This window comes from Peromyscus maniculatus, chromosome 21, assembly GCF_049852395.1.
Source record: "Peromyscus maniculatus bairdii isolate BWxNUB_F1_BW_parent chromosome 21, HU_Pman_BW_mat_3.1, whole genome shotgun sequence".
Lineage (NCBI taxonomy): Eukaryota > Metazoa > Chordata > Mammalia > Rodentia > Cricetidae > Peromyscus > Peromyscus maniculatus.
Genome location: NC_134872.1, coordinates 69,434,473 through 69,453,759, shown reverse-complemented (window position 1 = coordinate 69,453,759; position 19,287 = coordinate 69,434,473).

The window sequence follows — 19,287 nt, the reverse complement described above, 5'->3', positions numbered from 1 at the left end:
AACCTATCAGGAGGCTTGTCCCTGGAGAAAACTGATTTCCTCCCTCAAGAGTCATGGTTGCCTGTAGCTCTTCATGTAGGGTAGGGCCTTGTGAAATGTCCCCCATCCACACTGCATGTTGACTGGTACAGTCATTATACAGGTGTTGTTTAGGCAACCATGTTGTTGAGATTTCATAGACTCAACTTCTCTGTCATGTCTAGGTGTTCTTTAGCAGCAGTCAACCTGGTCCTATGGCTCCCAGAATCTTTCCACCCTCTTTATCTCAATGTGCTCTGAGTTTTAGGTGTAGGGATTATAGTGTAGATGTAGTAGTTTAGGATGGGTACTCCACAGTGATTTATTGTCTTCATTTTGACCAGTTGTAGATCTTTGTAGAAGCCTTCATCTGCTGAAAACAAGAAGCTTCTTTGATGTGGGGTATAAGGATGAGTATTTAGAATCTATATCGATGTAGGCAAATGACAGTATTAGCTTTTCCTCTAGGGTCTCCTCTAGGCCTCTTCCAGCCATAGGTAATTGCTAGGTTCATAGTACTAGGCATGAAAGAATTCCTTATTACTGAGTGGGCCTTAAGTTGATTTAAATAGCCACCAACTGTAAAATAAGTATTCAAACCTGTGAGCCTATGCAGGACACTTCTCATTGAAACCATAGCAACACCCATTCACATATTACCTATAGTTGTCTTCATAGCATGACCTTTGTTATTTTTAAGAGTGTATCTTTTTTTTTTTTGCTGGATTTGTAATTAGATATTTAAGTATTTTAAGGCTATTACTCTTGCTTGAAAAACATCTTTGTTATCTCATACTTGTTATGTTATTTTGTACAGGTTTCCACATAGTTGTAAATTGGGTAAAAATAACACATGAACATTTTTTTCACTCATTCCTGTTATTAAAATATTAACTATTTTGCTTTATTTGGGAATATATATAATTGAAAGAAAATTTAATTTCAGTGCTGTTAAAAGTCGTTTTTGTTGCTTGCACTTTGATCTGAGCAAAGGACTATTTCCTTCCTTGACATTTCTCATTCATTGCCTCAGCCAAAATAATATATTGTAGGATTTATACCCCGTGTTCTTTGTCTTGTCTTTGAAATTGTACATTTGGTATGCTTCTGTTTTATTTAAAAAAGCACACTTGGTGCATTCATTATGCTTCTGGCACAGAAGCAGAGTCACCATCAGTATGAGAAAAGGCACTTAATACAGGGATTACAACGTCCATAGTGTGGGAGAAGCTGAAAAATCAAGGACCAAGAGGATAACTGGAGGGTCGGAAGAAACAAAAACCATCACACACTGACTAGTGACTATGAAGGAAGACTCAAGGACACGCAGCTGCCAAAATAATACTGTGGAGACAGGTTCTTGGGGGCTCTGTGTGGAGCCAGGGCTCTGGGGGCCACATGCCTTTGTGCATCCACAGCCATCCTGGGATGACTCAGGCTGCTATTGAGAGGCACGGAGATGAAGTGGAGGCCAGCCAGGACTCGCAGGAATCCATTGCTCACTGTCAGTCTGTCCCTAGAGCCACCACAGTGACCTTCAGAGACACAGCTCATGCGTTACTTCCCCTTCTTTGTGCCAATTCTATCCTAGAAAAAAATAAAAGGAAAGGGGGTTTTAGAAGTGTATTCTATTTTTAGTTCCAAATCTGCCTTTAACACGATTCATTCATTCAGAGTTAAAATCATTGTAGCTATATTAAGAAAACTTTGGTGTTATAACCAATTTGTTGTTCTAATATGAACATCTTCCAACTTAACTAATTGTGTAAGGCAGCATGACGGTTAAGCACAATGAGTCAGAGTCAAATCAGTCAGAGTTTAAGATCTAGCATCACTAATTTCTACTTGGACTATGAAAAAAAAAAGAGTTGTTTAAATGTTAGTTACTTCATCTGTGACAGGGAGATGCTAAATACTATTTTCAACATGGTGTTGATGAAAAGTTAAAACTTTGTTGGCAAAATGACTCTGTGGGTAAGAGAGCTTGTCACCAAGTCTGAAGACATAAGTTCAATCCCCAAGGTCTACACGGTAGAAGGAGAGAACTGACTCCTGAAAGTTGGCCTCTGATCTCCACATAGAATGCATGGCAAGTATATACACAAATTCAGACTCACACACACTAAATAAATGTAATTTAAAAAATTAAGAAGACCTATCTTCTATTTAAAAAATGGAACAGATATAGTTGAAGATTAATTAGGATAGAAAGTAAATTAGATACAATAGGATAGATAAAGGAATTATTTTCTCTGAATTTGTCAAATACAAATGAACTAGACATTGTTTAGGTATTTATTACTTGTATATATTGTATATAGTTATTGTACTTTTGTATATAGTTTTTCTTATGTTAGTTATAAGTTGCATAAGGCCAACTTGCATCTTAAGTGACAAATCACAATCACACTTGAAATGTTATTGTATATACATTTGTGTGTCTTTTATTGCCTGAACCAAGAATCATCAAATGTCATAGAGGAATCAAGGAGACAAGAGGCAGCCTGGATGAGCATTCCTCCTCATCACAATTTTACTTCCCACGGCCTTAATTTTTTGATGGTTATTCGTTTTGACTTTGTATTTTACAAAATATGTTTGGTCATTTTATTATAAGCTTCATGTATTCTGCATTTTCCATTTACACCATAATTCTTCCTCTCCCATAAACTAATGATTTATTCTCCTTCAAAATATGATAGCTTGCTATTTAACCAATGGAAAACTATATGACAATGTCAACTTTTTACTTTCTACATACATATAAGCACCTTTAAAAAAAACTCTATTGTGTTTCCAATTGACATATTTCATAAGTTCCTTTTTTTAAGTCTTTTTTTATTTTATAATTTAATTTAATTTTACATATCAGCCACGGATTCCCTTGCTCTCCCCCCTCCCGCCCTCCCTTCCCCCCAGCCCAGCCCCCATTCTCATCTCCTCCAGGGCAAAGACTCCCCTGAGGATTGAGTTCAACCTGGTAGATTCAGTCCAGGCAGGTCCAGTCCCCTCCTCCCAGGCTGAGCCAAGCGTCCCTGTATAAGCCCCAGGTTCCAAACAGCCAGCTCATGCACCGAGGACAGGACCCAGTCCCACTGCCTCCCAAACAGATCAAGCTGATCAACTGTCTCACTTATTCAGAGGGCCTGATCCAGTTGGGGGCTCCTTAGCTATTGGTTCATAGTTCATGTGTTTCCATTCATTTGGCTATTTGTCTCTGTGTTTTTTTCCAACCTTGGTCTCAACAATTCTCGTTCATACAAACCCTCCTCTCACCAATTGGACTCCTGGAGCTCTACCTGGGGCCTGGCGGTGGATCTCTGCATCCAGTTCCCTCAGTCACTGGATGGGATTAGGTCACAAAAAAATATAAGTGTGGTGGTATTGTGTTCACCAAAATATTGTGTACCTTAATAAACTTATCTGGGGTCAGAGAACAGACAGCCACTAGATACAAAGGCTAGAAAATGGTGGCACTCACACCTTTAATCCTAGCATTCCAGAGATAGAAATCCCTCGGGATCTCTGTGAGTTCAAGGCCACATTGGAAACAGCCAAGCATGGTGACACGCCTTTAATCCCAGAAAGCCAGCCTTTAATCCCAGGGAGTGGTGGTAGAAAGTAGAAAGATATATAAGGCGTGAGGACCAGAAACTAGAGGCATTTGGCTGGTTCAGCATTTGGCTGGTTAAGCATTCAAGCTTTGAAGCAGCAGTTCAGCTGAGGGCCTTTGGGATGAGGACACAGAAGCTTCCAGTCTGAGGAAACAGGACCAGCTGAGGAATTGGCAAGGTGAGATAGCTGTGGCTTGTTCTGTCTCTCTGATCTACCAGCATGGACCCCAATAACTCGCCTCAGGTTTGATTTTATTAATAAGAACCTTTAAGATTCATGCTACATATAAGGGCTTATATATAAGAACATCTTTGTAATGTTTGGTTGTAAGCTTCATCAGATCCGCTGCTTTTTTCTTTATTATTATTAGTAAGTTTTCTGAAGGTAGCTCCTAGTCAGATTGACTATCTGTGCTGTGTCATGCCCATGGCATACAGTTTGTTTGGTTGTTATTCAATTATTAAAGTAAAATTTAAAAAAAGTCTCCTGGACATGAGTGGGAGCAATGAATGGCGAGGGTCGAGGGAAAGAGAGTGGGAGATCCTAGCTGGATCAAGAAAAGAGAGGGAGAACAAGGAATAGGAGAACATGGTAAATGAAGACCACATGAGAAAAGGAAGAAACAAAGAGCTAAAGAGGCCCGCAGAAATCCACAAAGATACCCCCACAAAAGACTGCTGGCAATGGTCGAGAGACAGCCGGGACTGACCTACTCTGGTGATGGGATGGCCAAACACCCTAATAGTTGTGCCATAAACCCCATCCAAGGACTGAGGAATCTGGATGCAGACATCCACGGCTAGGCCCCTGGTGGAGTGCTGGGAGTCTAATTAGTGAGAAAGAGGAGGGTCTATATGAGCGAGAATTGTTGAAACCAAGGTTGGATAAAGCACAGGGACAAATAACCAAATAAATGGAAACACATGAACTATGAACCAAAGGCTGAGGGGCCCCCAACTGGATCAGGCCCTCTGAATAGGTGAGACAGTCGATTGGCTTGATCTGTTTGGGAGGCATCTAGGCCGTGGTACCAGGTCCTGGGCTCGTTGCATGAGTTAGCTGTTTGAAACCTGGGACTTATGCAGGGACGCTTGGCTCAATCTGGGAGGAGGGGACTGGACCTGCCTGGACTGAGTCTATCAGGTCGATCCCAGTCCTTGGGGGAGACCTTGATCTGGAGGCGGTGGGAATGGGGGGTGGGCTCGGGGGAAGGGGAGGGGGGCAGGAAGGGAGAGAACAAGGGAATCTGTGGCTATTATGTAGAACTGAATAGTATTGTAAAATAAATAAAAAAAATAAAAGGGAAAAAAATAAAAAAAGTCTCATACTACAATGAATTGACATTTAATTTATAAAATCAATTTGATGTTTTTAAACAAGGTTTTATGTTTAAGATTTTTCCCTGTGTTTATTATTTTCAAACACATTTTCTTGATAATGAATAAAAATCATAATAAAACTTTATGGTGTGGAATTAATAGGAAAATATAAAGAACAAAATGAAAAAATACCTGTAATCTCATTATGCAGAGAAAATTGCTGTTAAATAATTTGAGTTTGTTTTTCAGGCCACTTTCTCTGTTTCCACATAAAATTGATAAATGACATGTATGTTAATACACAGGCACTCAAATATGTTTTACCTCATTCAGTTTGGTATCCCATGCCACAGTAGATCATATGAACTTCCCATATAAATGGCTGTTTTACTAACTGTGAAATTATTGCATAGGTAAAGCTCTTGCCGCAGTGCCTGGGGCATAGTGAACACAGTGGTAACCATTGCTAATGTCTGTGTATGTAAATATTTATACGTTAAAATGCTTATTGTTAAAATGTACAGAATTGTAGAAATTTTAATTTATCCAAATTCCCATCTTCCTTTCAAAAAAAAGAGAGAAAAAGATAAGTACTCTTAGAAAGTCTATTTCTTGTTTTCTAAGGAGCAAATGTTCTCTGACCTTTCATGCATCAGTAGGATATCTGTGTTCGTCTGTGCTAGCAATAATATGGTCTGCCTGAACTGGGAGATAGGTGTTTCCCAATCATTGTGTGCCTATCTATTTCTTTGGGTTCTTTCTAGTTTTAGTTTCATAATTTTCATTAAGATAGCATACATATCTCTGCCTGAAGATTGGATATTTCAATAATGATCATTTTTTACCTTAATAATTTGTATTTTAAATGCGACTTTACCTAAATTTAACATCCTTGCTGTTCCTGGTGGCTTTGGCTCCGCATGATCCTACATGTCATGGGAACTGAATCCCAGAACCTCACGAATGCAGGGCAAGCGCTGTGCCGCTGAGCTGGAGCCTCAGCCACTCCTCTAAGGTTTTTATATTTAACTGATTTTAATTATTCTTTTTCATTTTGTTAATTGGGGAATTAGTGCCATTCACACTCATGGGTCTGTTTTCATTTATGGTTTGCTTTTTCTTGCCCTTATTACTAATTCCCAAATAATAAGTTTTCATTAATTTGAGTATTTCCTGGGTTTTCTCCTCTAGTGACTGAGAGACATACTATAAGTTTGTTTCATGTTTTAAAGATAATTTTATGTGTATTTCTGGTCACTATTTTAGTAAGATGCATAACACCTTCTTGATCTCCCTTTATACTACTTTTATTGTGGGCCCATGATAGCCCTAAATTCTTCATCTTTATTAGTTTTATTTTGGATTTTAGGCCAGCTATATTAATGGTTAAATAAATACTTGATATGTTACATTGTTTTTAGTTTCAGTGGGCCTTTACTGAGATAAATTGATAACAACAACAACAACAACAACAACAACAAAAAATCAAGATTTTTGCTAACCATCTTTTCTGAATCTTAAGAACTCAGTGAAGAGTCCAGTCTACACATCTGTATACAAAATATAACATGTCAACAAACTAGAGCCCCAGAAGATGTAGCTAATTAAACAGAAAACTGATTTCTCTTTCTTCAAAATGTTTACAAAATTTTCCTGTTTTTTTTTTTTTTTTCCTGGTAGAACTGCCCCCATATAGTAAAGGACATTAGAATTTTCTCCCATTACTGGGACTGGAGAAATGGCCTAGTTGTTAAAAGCATATAACAATCTTACAGAGGATCTGAGTTCACAACCAGGTCACAACCACATGCAACTCCAGCTCCAAGGTCTTCAACACACTCTTATGGCCTCTACAGGCATCTACACATATAAACAGACATGTACATACATACACATAAAATAAAAAAAATCTTTAAAAAAAGAATTTTCTACCATTTTTGCTGAACAAAAATTACGTTTTTTCCAAGTTTGTTTGGTTTATAAATTGAGAAGTGACTTTGTTCTCTCTAGGCACCCCCCTCTGTAACAACTACTGGTTAAAACACAACAGCCTATATCTTACTGACACAGTCCTGCCCCCTCTTGCTACCTGTGAGATTTTTCACTCCATTTTATAATCAAGTGTACCATTATGTTTTGTAGTCAATCATGACTTGGCTCCACTGATCATCACCATTGGTCCTTATGTGGGAAAATGTTGTGTCAAATGTTGGCTCAAATCTTTTGAGGCCATTCTTAGTTAACTGACTTTAGATGTTCAAGAAAGCCTACCCTGACAGCTGTGCTCCCCAATATGTTCTAAAGAGCTGGTAACAGACAAGGGTCAAGTGGGGTGAGGAACAGCTAAAGTCCACAGCACAGAAATGAGCAAGCTTTAACAGGAAAACACAGTCCTAATATGTTGGCTTATAAAATCATTAAAAAGGCAAGAGACAGACTGGAGTGAACCTCAAACATCTCCAAACCCAGCCACCTGGAAAGGTTAAAGCAGGAGGTTCTCCACCTCTTAGAAACAGTCTACCTTCGGTTCAAAGACATCTCTTCATGTCCAGGAATCCATTTCTGTTGTTGACTGCATAACCATGCCAGACTTGTTACAAAACATCCCAGCAAGAGAATGGATGACAGTCTGTTTTTTTTGTTTTTGTTTTTTTGTTTTTTTGTTTTGTTTTGTTTTGTTGTCACAGCAGTTGGTAGGGACCGGAGTCCATGCTGTCCCAGAGAAAACAAAGGCCTCCATGACTGTGCTGCCATAGTGCAGTCTGTACCGCTGTGGCTTTCTTTCCCAGATCTCCTCCAGGTGTGTTTGACCCATCAAACCCAAACCATATCTGGAACTTTAGCTGAAAAGTTTCCCATTCACTCATCTGTAGGACTCTTCTCTGAGGAAGGACAGAATGGACACCTGGAGTCAAATCTCCTAGCAACTGCACTAGTAGATAAAACCCAGCATGCTGAGGGGGAATCAGGCAGCCAGGCAGTGGGTGGACTATATACATCACCTTCCTTCAATCCTGGAGACCCAGTATAGGTAGTCTATCAACCACAGCTAGAAAAAGAAAATGGTATACGCTACCTGAACAGGTACTATGTAAACTTTTCCCGAGGAGACAGGCAAATGTCTTCTCACCCCAGAGAGGGTACCACTGATAGATCAAAGAAATGATTCTTTTCGAGTTCATCTTGGTGAAATGATGAGTATAATTAGGGTTATTTACAAGAGTATGGGTGAGAGGTCACTTACAAAAGCAAGGCTCCACCACCAAAGAAGTTGCTCCTCTAGCAACCATTAACTGTCCATATACCCTTGGGGAGGAGCGTGACCTCTGAATCTCTCCTTCTAGCATCCGTTAACTGCCTTTAAATCTTGGTGAAGGGCAGGGCCTGACTTTTGAGCCTATTCCCATAGCAACTATCAATTGTCTATAAATCCTTGGAGGGTGTGGCTTCATGAGCTCCTCTAACCTCCATGACAGAATGTTAGTGGGACAAATCCTTTCCTTAATCACAGCCGCTGATAGGTCAAGAAGACCACATTCCACAGCAGCTTTCTTTGTGGAGTTTTCTTATTTACCTAATTTTATTCCTAGGCACTTCATTTTTATTTGAAGCAAATCCACTTTACTACGAATCCCTCTCAACACAAACAAACAAAGGAACAAATGCTATGCTTTCAGTATAACGAGGCACAGAGCAGATATAAATATTTTCATTCCAAAAAGGGAAGAACAGGGTCAGAGCAAGAAAAGATCAGACCAAAGCAAGATGGGATCCTAGCAAGGCAAACAGCCAAGCCTGGAATTCCAAGCTTGATCTCTGGGGCTCATGGCAGCATGATCTGGGATCCAAGGGCTTTGAACATCTCTGCCCTTCCAGGTCTGCTACCCACAGCACATGTGACCATCCTCTTTATGATGGCTCAACCAACTGTGGAGCAAAACTATCAACAAAATAAATGTATCGAGACTACAGATACATGGACTTGTTTGTCATCGTTCCCTCAATGATATACTATATAACAAGACAAGTAGGCTTTGGAGATATTGTAGGCTCCATTCCAGACCACTGCAATAAAGTGCTTATTACAGCAAGGGGAGTCACAAGGCCTGTTTGGCTTCCCAGTGCATTTATGGTTATGTTCACACTCTAATATAGCCTCTAAAACACACACACACACACACACACACACACACACACACACACACACACACATACACACACACACACACACACCAAAACAAAACAAAACAAAACAAAACAAAACAAAACATTGTGTCTCAATGTAAACATCCTAACTATAAATATTGTTTGAAAAGATGTTGGAAAAAATAGTACTGATAGACTTGCTTGGTGAAAAGTCAAAGATTAGAGATGTGGGTCCTGGTTGTTAGAAGAGCTTCAGGGAGTTGCCAAGCCAAAGAACTGAAAATCTGGTACCCAAGTCCTGAGATCTGTAACACTAAAAGGAGCTAGGTAGGATCCCGACACACAGCAAGGTCACATTGGCTAGAACCTGCTGCTGCCACTATGAGCCATAGATTACTGCTCCACAACAGTCAAATCCCGGGTCAGGAAGCTCTGATGGAGGGTCTAGGGCTGTAAGTCTCTGGCCTCTGGAGCTCTGAGATACAACTTGTAGTTTTCAGGTCTCAGAGCCATAAGCATTTTAGCCTGATGGTCTACCCAATGGGCCATTGGCCTTCTACTGCTTGGCTTGGGACTGCCTATACTGAAGAAACCATTCTTGCTTGTTCTTGATTTCCATATGGATAGATGAAAGGAATTTCAACCAATGGATCAGTAACCAGGAGAGGATACCTCTGTGGGGAGCCTGTTGACATTCCTGAATTGAAAGCCCATGAAATCATGGGACTTTCTCTAATGTAGAAGCCCAGGGTTTCCCACTTTCCCACTAGTCTACACTAGGATGCCAGTACTTTCTCAATATAACTGCTTAAGCATTCCTACCAGTACACAGTCCTAGTGGCATCAGCTCCAGGTAACCAGATCTCAATTATTGATTCTCCCTAGAGGCATCTGTCACTTTTATGTTTGTGGAGGGAATTGATCTGTGGCTTCAGTTCTCTGATAGGTCTAAGAAAGGTTATTGATTTCTTAGTTTGACTTTATTTTTTCTTACTGTAAGGATGGGAATAAAATCTTCCAATAGCTTTTATATCAGAACTGAAATTAGAAGTTGCCCTGATGGAGTCTTTTGGAAGTCTTCTTGCCATTTTTTTTCTAAAGTATTTTATTTTTTTCTGTTGGTTTTGCCAGGTGAATAAGCAAGAGAGCAAGCCAACTGATCTAATCTAACCCTGTGGTCAGCGTTGTTTGTATTCTAGATGAACTGGAAGTTGAATACAACATGTGAAGAGTATGTGAAGAGTGATTAAATTCTTCTGTAATATTGGCCAAATATGAATATCTAAAAGTTTTCCTTTCTAGATTACCTATGGAGCTCTAGAAATTTTCACATTTTCAAAATTATATGTATGCAACACACACACACACACACACACACACACACACATATACATATGGAATTGGAGAGAGAGAGAGAGAGAGAGAGAGAGAGAGAGAGAGAGAGAGAGAGAGAGAGAGAACATTATGTGATGCCTTAGGCTTTCCAACCTCTCTCCAACTTTATGAGAATTTATTTTTAGCTGATGCAAAAATACTTATTCTAAGTAAATGATCTTAGTAGTACTTTCTCCCTGTAACAGACTTGTGATAACCATATCTTTAGACTCTACAGATAACGTTATCAAAATAGTCTTGATCTAAAACAATCTACTCTGCTACAAGAATAACATCTCCTATATCCAAATGTTTTGCAGCTGTGCCTTAAAGGGAGAGGAAAAAAAAAAACCCTAAAATCCACATACACTTGCTTAAACATTAATTATTTGAGCAGCCAAAAGAAAAATAAAATGTGAAAATTATTTGCACTAATTCAATACATTTGTAACTTCAACAGTCACCTTCACCCTGGACAATGATTGTTTTCCTGAGGACTCTCTTATCTCCACCCCTTACACACACATACCCTGATAGAAAGGCTCGATCAGCTAGGTGCGGGTTTACTTCCAACAGACTGTAGTTGCTTTGAGTGAAGGAGAGGCAATTGTATTTTTAAAATAGGTTTAGAATTTTGATTGAGAGATACTTCGCCTATGTTGTTTGGAAGCATATATCTGTCAGCCACAAGTTGTTAAAGATACATTGTTAATAAGAGTCAGGAAGGGCTTTTATGGACAGAGGGAAGGCTGAATATTTTTTTTTAAACATGAATGCTTAGAATTTCCTAGGTACACAGCTGTACTTGAAGCTTATACTAATGATTAAGTTACTGGGTTTTATTTTTTTAATAATGATGTAAGAACATTCTGTATTATTCCACAAAGCTTCCATTCAATGTTATAAGATTGGGAAAACTTATTTGATTTCATTAGATTAATGCTTGTATCTACTTTGTATTTATAAAACTTTAATACAATTTTCTAAGCTGATAGATTGCTCATGTTTTATTTTTTTGAGTAACATGAGTTATTAATTCTACCCAGATGAACTTAATTATTGTTTAAATCTGTGGACTTTTTGGCCCAATTGTGACAAAAGAAGGGGGGGACATTTATTAAATAGTCAGATATGTGGTATGATTACAGTCTTTGGAAAAGAATAAAAGAATCATGTGAAAGATGGATGGATAAACCAATTATTGCTACAGAGATGTTTTTCCAGAGGGCACTGAGAGCTTCCCCCTGATCTCTTTTCACTACTTCTTAAGAATTTTGATATTTGGCCTTCTTCACAGTGCAGTCTTTAGGCTTGTAGGAGAGAGAGAGAGAGAGAGAGAGAGAGAGAGAGAGAGAGAGAGAGAGAGAGAGAGAGAGAGAGAGAGAGAGAGGAGAGAGAGAGAGCGCTTGCGGATACTAACAAATTGTGTGACTCTTGTGCAAAGTAGAATTAGATAGTCAATGTGTGATACAAGCATCTAATAGCTATACTATGCTTATGATTTTAGTATAAAAAATTTCCAGTCAAAAGATCTTAACAGATCATTCTCTTTTGTATGTATGTATGTATGTATGTATGTATGTATGTATGTATGTATATTTTTTATATGGAGAGTGAACACAGAGAAAAGAGATTTTAGCATGGCTAGACATAAAAAATGCAAATTAAAATAGAAAGTTATCACAACACCTACACAAAGATTAAAAATTTAAAAGTCTGACCACACCAAATATTACCAAGAATAAAGAACTGGAATTGCATGTGGAATTACACCAAATGGAGTTGGTGATGTGGTGGTTAATTCTAGGTGTCCACTTATCTGGACTGCTAAGAAAGATCACTCCTGGGTGTCTCTCTCCCTCTCCCTCTCTCTCCATCCTTCCATCCTTTCCTCCTTCCATTGCTCTCTCCTTCCTTTCCTTCTTCCATCCTTTCTTCTCTTCCTCTCCATCCTCCTCACCTGAGATGTCTGTCTTTACCTAGACTCCCTGTCCTTCTTCCCTGACTTTAGCTCCAGGACTCAAACCAGCTGTTTCCTCAACTTTGTCCACTCATATACACACTGGTGTTCTGGCTTCTGGTCTCAGAATGCAAGATATGCTATACACTAGCTTCTCTGGTCTCAAGTATTGTACTTGGGCTAAACTACATCACTGGCTTTCCTGGATTTTCTAATCTACAGACAGTTGATGGTAGGACGGAAAGCTGATGGTAAGACTGACCACCGGCTACAATGATCATGAATTAATTCTAGTATGCCCAACCCTCTACTGACTCCAATTCATTGTCACTTTTTTGGTGACATGCTAAATCTCTTTTCCTGTGTTCATTTGCCATACATATGCATATATTATATATGCATATTTATATATATATACATATTCAAAAGTGAACTATCTTTTGACAATTGAAATCTTTTGACTGGGATTTTTATTTTATACTCTAGAGTCGTAGGCAAAGTCATTTCTTTGTTAAACACCTGCTGCATGGCCCAGCTATTTCATTTCTTGGTATTTATACAGGAGACATGAAAGCACATGTCCACTGAAATATTCAGTCACGATGTTGGTAGCATCTTATTAACAGTAGCCCCAAGCTAGGACATCAACAGGCAAATGTGTACACAATGCCATGTGTGCATACTAGCATATAAAAGCCACTACTGATAGATCCCTGGGAATAGATGGACTTCCACAGTTATATGAGTGCAGGGAGACAGAAGAAATATTATATAATCTGCAATTCTATCCCTATAAAATTCTAGAAAGTACCCACAAATCTACAGTTACAGAAACAAGATGATTGGTATTTGTCTGAGAATAGTGAAAGGATTGTGGGAGGACGTTGCTCCAATGGCACTGAGTGGACATAGAAAAGTAGAGTGTGTTTGGTATGTATCTATTCAGTTTTTATCAGAAAAGGAGCTTGATAACTTTTCCTTTAAAATCTCAGTTTTGATACTTCTTTTACCCCAAATTAGCAACTTCATTAAAGAATGAGGCAGAGGCGCTGGGGAGTATAAGTTTGCCTGTCCTTGAAGATCTCGTGGATCTACTGTACACCATATGGCTCCTGCAGATGTGGTGGTATCAAGTGTGTGTGAAGGATAGTCTCAAAATCATTTGGTTCATAAACCTGTCAGTTGATTTCATCCATCTAATTGAAGCATTTTCTACCTAGAATGTGGCAATTTGCAGAACTGCCTCTGCTTTATTTACATCGAATTTTCCCATAAAGCAGCAGGTTTGCAATAAGGCATTTGACACCCCCATGGTATTTTGGAAAAAAAAAAAAAGAAAAACAATATACAATCTGGCACGGGCTAGACTCAGTGTGAGATGGCAGACTGGGGGGATCACTTAAGCAGCAGTGACTTCTACAACTAAATGAAGTGTCATCTTAAGGAGTCTGCTGTTAATGCAGTTTAAATTACTCACCTGAAATTAATATTCTGCTGAGGGAAATAAAGCAATTTAAAAGACCACATAATTTCCAATCACTTTAATGACATTATGTGGTCATGGACGGCTCCCTTATCTAATATAGTAACACTCCAGTTTCTTTGAACACTAAACACATTTTTCCATTTTAATTACTTGGCTTCTGGAGAAAAAAAAAAGATCTAGTCATTCCCTGCAGATGGTTAACTATTTGAAATTTATGCTTTGCTTCATTACTATTAGGTAAACATGACCTTGACATACTTATTATCAAACCTAATAGTCATTCCTACAGAAGAGGGTAGAAATCAAAGAACTGTGGCCTACCAAGAGAGTTCTTCCAGCCCTTCAAGCCCATAGAAGCCAATTTCGCTTTCCTTCCTCCTTACAGCTAGAAGCAGAGTGCTCCCATCACCTTCCTCCTTCCCATTCGGGTATGTGGAAATGATAAAGGAGAATTACATCTTTCAAAACTGCCCAGTTGTCTGTGGAAAGAAAAGCAATCTCACTGGATTCTTTGAGGGGGATTTCTGTGTTTGGGGGTTCAGTGTATGAGACTAAGAGAGGACAAATGTGTTGACTGTCATTAGTACACACAGAAATAAGTATTGCATTAGAGTGTTGATGTGGCTTCAGGAGGGAAATGAGATCACCGAGGCCAGAGGCCTCACTGTTGGCTCCTCTCACTTTTAGTTGGTTCCACCTTTCTGTGGAAGGGGCGCTCCCGAGGCATCTCCCAGCAGATGCCCCTGCCCCTGTCCTCTGGACACAAGCTACATTTTCCTGTCTCCCCTGGTCTTGCATGGGGATAGCAGCCATTTGCTGTGTCTCCCATCCTTTGGGATGAGGTGTGGCAGTAGTGCCCTTTGTATCCTAACAATTAACTAGACCGCTACTTCTGGGGAAAGAAACTAAAAGCAAATGCGTCATAAGATTCTCCAGTCCATAACTTTTCTTTGGATTTACAGAATCCAAAGCATGTGGTGACTGATGGATATCAGCAGCCTGTGCTGCTTCCTCTAAAACAGACCCACAGAATTTCCTAACTACCCTAGCTTCCCTTACCTGGCTCTTCTTCCACAGCCCCCTGATCATCCTGTAGTCCCCAAAAGAGTCCTAGGTTGATGATAGGTTGATGGAGTTTGCCAGTTTTCCACATAAACATTCAGCAGAGCTTGGTGTAAAGTTTACTCCCTCACCCACCAGACCTGAGCCGGGAGTCCATCTCTTCTTGGAGCTTCAGCGTTTCCCTTTTGTTTAATGGTATCAGTAGTCTACGATAAACCTTTTGTTTGTTCATCTATCATCCTCTTGTTGTCTAGGAGTTCTTGGAGGAAGTTTGATGCTAAAGACAATAGGTGACAAGATCTGAGACATCCCAGCTGGTTCGGATCAAGAAGAAATTAGGCCAAGCTGGCTTGAGGCATAAAAACCATGTATAAAAGCGATCTGTAGGTCAGGTGGAAGCTTCCAATTAACCCGCTTCAGGGTTTGTTATGGCAGAAGGCAAGGCCTCAGTGCTCTGTTTCAGCATATTGCATATATAGCTCATCTGGAGGCTGCTGGCCTCATGCATGCGTCAGTCCTTGAAGAGCAGTTATGGAGATGCTTTTGTCCATACCTTATGTAGGAGCCCTGCTGTTGGAAAACAGTTTTGTGGCACTGTTAATGAATCGGGAGCTTGCATAGCACCTCACCGCAGGGATGGGAGACACAGCCAAAGAAGAGGAAAGGGAAGAAAACAAAACCCAATATCTTTAGGTTGTAGCCTATGTACATTGCTTTAATGTGGATTCTGTAGGGCTGGGGAGAGGACTCAGTGATGGCTGTGTATGTGTGGGGGCTTAAGTTGGACATAAGCATCTTTAGAACTCATGTCAAAAGATGGAGGTGGCAGTGTTCTTCAGGTTTGGTGAGAGACCCTGTCTCAAAAAGAAAAAGAAAAAGAAAAAACAAAACAAAACAACAAGCAAACAAACAAACAAAAAAAAAACAAAGCAAAGGAAGGACACCCAAGGTCACCCTCCACCTCTGGTTCCTACACCTAAACACACTCATTTGCACATCCGTATGTAGACATCCACACTAATAAGCATACATGCCACATATACATACACCACCACACACAAAAACTTACATATTATTCAACCTATATGATCACGGAATGAACTTGAGGTGCAGTCATAGCCTGTCTCACTGAAAACCCTTCTGTCTTCCTAGCCCAAACCTAACATATTCTTGGGGCTTCTTTACCCAAGGAATGACAAAGGATCCTGAGATGTTATTGTTTAGTTCAAAGTGGGAGATGTAAAGAGATGTGCTGTACAACATCCTCTGTAACCTTTGTTGATTGCTCTACTGGGGTGTGGCTGCTTGGGACCAAAGCTCTAGACATTACAAACAAACGAACGAATGAGTAAACCCACTTTTTCCTCCCTCTGCATAGTCACTGGTCTCCAAAGCCTAGTCACTTCTGTTTTTTTTTTTTTTTTTTTTGGTTTTTTTCGAGACAGGGTTTCTCTGTGTAGCTTTGCGCCTTTCCTGGAACTCACTTGGTAGCCCAGGCTGGCCTCGAACTCACAAAGATCCGCCTGCCTCTGCCTCCCGAGTGCTGGGATTAAAGGCGTGCGCCACCACCGCCCGGCTTCACTTCTGTTTTTAAATGTTTGTTTTATTTTTATTTATGTGCGAGTGTGTGTGTTTGTATGAATGTATGCCATATATATGTGGGTGCTCTCAGAGGCCAAAAGAGGAAGTCAGATCCCCTAGAACTAGCACTGTAGGCACTTGTGAACAGCCTGATGTGGGTGCTAGGAGCTGAACTTGGATCCTCTGCAAGAGAATAAAATGTTCTTTACTGCTGAACCATCTCTCCAGCCTTCTCCCCCAGTTACTTTTTAATGCATACAAAATACACACATTCTTGCATAATGCTGATCTACAAAAATCAGCCAGAAATTGCTGAGCCCTTGAACCACACGTATTGGGCTATGGTGTCCGTAGAGCTGAAAGGTTATTTGTTGGCAGTGTGAGTCACCTGAAGGCTTATAGTGCCTCTTGCATTAGGGCTCTCAATCTTCTTATCTATTTATTGGTGTTACTTGCCTTGGCTTGCTGACACAAATCCCATAGGATTTGTTAGGAAGTCAGAATTGGCTCTTTTTCCATGACCTCTGTTAGAATTACCCATTTTAGCTTTCTGTTTCTTGTGTTCAGATTCTCCTTTGGAAATATTATGCATTCTCATTGTTTACAGTAGCATTTTTAGGCATTCATCTCCAATTTACATGTCCAGCTTAATTCATAGTTCCATGTACCCCCACCTGTTTTTCACTGATTACATTTTTCACATGTTTCTCAAGCATTTAAAATAAGATGCATGTAAGACTGAAGTCTCCAATTTTGTCCTTTAAAACTACTCTTTTTACAGTATTTTCATCCAGTTGATATCTACTCAGCTTATGACACAGAACACATTCTTATACAAACCACCCCATCCCTTAAGAACATTTACTTATTTCCTTCCATGACCTCCTGTATCTATTTACCTTACGATAATTGCTGTGTGTCTAAATAGAAATTTCACCTTGAATCCACTTAACATGTATATGTATTTACTTGGGTGCTACAGATTGAACCCAGGGCCTTGTGAATACAGATAGGCACTCTACAGTAAGAGACCCTAGATCTAGCTCTTGTTCTTATAAGACAGGATCTTACCCTCTACCTCTGGTTGCCCCGAAGCTCACAGAACCCAGTTGTCTTGCCTCAGCTTCCAAAGTGCATAGATTATAGGCATTAAATACCATGCCTGGAGATGATTAATTTATTATAAATAAAAGCATTAGTTTTCCTGGTATCAAATCATTTAATGATGTTCCCTGGCACTTAGCATGAAGTTCAAACCTTTCACTCAGCTCTTAAATCCCTGCAAGATTTTGATCTCTGAGTAGCTGTGTTCAGCACCATTGTTTTCATCTCTGTCCTTGTTCATTCTTTCTAAGGTCTCTGCTCATTTCTTCAACATTTCTTGAAGCTCATTTTTGCCTCTGGGCCTTTGTAGTTGTTTCACAAGCTGTTTATGGCTCTCTGTCTAGCATTCTGAGTACTCCAGTCACACTCTCTACCTGGTTCTCTTGGATGTGACAAGTCTGCTTAAAGACTCCAATCTAATCTAATCTAATCTAATCTAATCCAATCTAATCTAATCTAACCTACTTTTCATAGATGTCTTATCTGACACTTTCCCATTATTTCTTTTTTTTTTTTTTTTTTTTTTTTTTTTTTTTGGTTTTTCGAGACAGGGTTTCTCTGTGTAGCTTTGTGCCTTTCCTGGAACTCGCTTTGGAGACCAGGCTGGCCTCCAACTCACAGAGATCCGCCTGGCTCTGCCTCCCGAGTGCTGGGATTAAAGGCGTGTGCCACCACCGCCCGGCCCATTATTTCTTTTTTAAGAAATATTTTTATTCATTTTGCATATCAACCCCAGATCCCCCTCTCATCTCTCCTCCCACTTTCCCCCAGCCTTCCCTGCCTAACACCCCCCCCCCATACCCTCTTCCAAAAGGCCTCCCATGGGGAGTCAACAAAGTCTGGTACATTCAGTTGGGTCAGGACCAAACCCCTTCCCCCTGCATCAAGGCTGAGCAAGGTGTCTCACCAGAGGTAATAGGCTCCAGAAGGCCAGCTCACGCACCAGGTATAGATCCTGATCCCACTGCCGGGGGCCCTCAAACAGATCAAGCTACACAACTGTCTCACACATGCAGAGGGCCTAGTCTGGTCCCATGCAGACTCCACAGCTATTGGTCTAAAGAGTGTGAGTTCCCACGAGCTTGGCTCCACAATTAATAAATGGGACCTCCTAAAACTGAGAAGCTTCTGTAAGGCAAAAGACACAGTAAATAAGACAAAATGATAGCCCACAGAATGGGAAAAAATTTTCACCAATCCCACATCTGACAGAGGACTGATCTCCAAAATGTATTAAGAATTCAAGAAACTAGATAGCAAAAATACCAAACAATCCAATTAAAAAATAAGCTACAGAACTAAACAGAGAGTTCTCAACAGAAGAATCTCAAATGGCTGAAAAGACATTTAAGGAATTGCTCAACATCCTTATTCATCAGGGAAATGCAAATCAAAATGACTCTAAGATATCATCTTACACCTGTCAGAATGACTAAGATCAAAACCACTGAAGACAGCTTATGTTGGAGAGGATGTGGAGCAAGGGGAACACTTCTTCACTGTTGGTGGGAGTGCAAACTTGTACAGCCACTTTGGAAATCAGTATGGCGTTTTTCTTAGAAAATTGGGAATCAATCTACCTCAAGACCTAAGGATACCACTCTTGGGCATATACCCAAGGC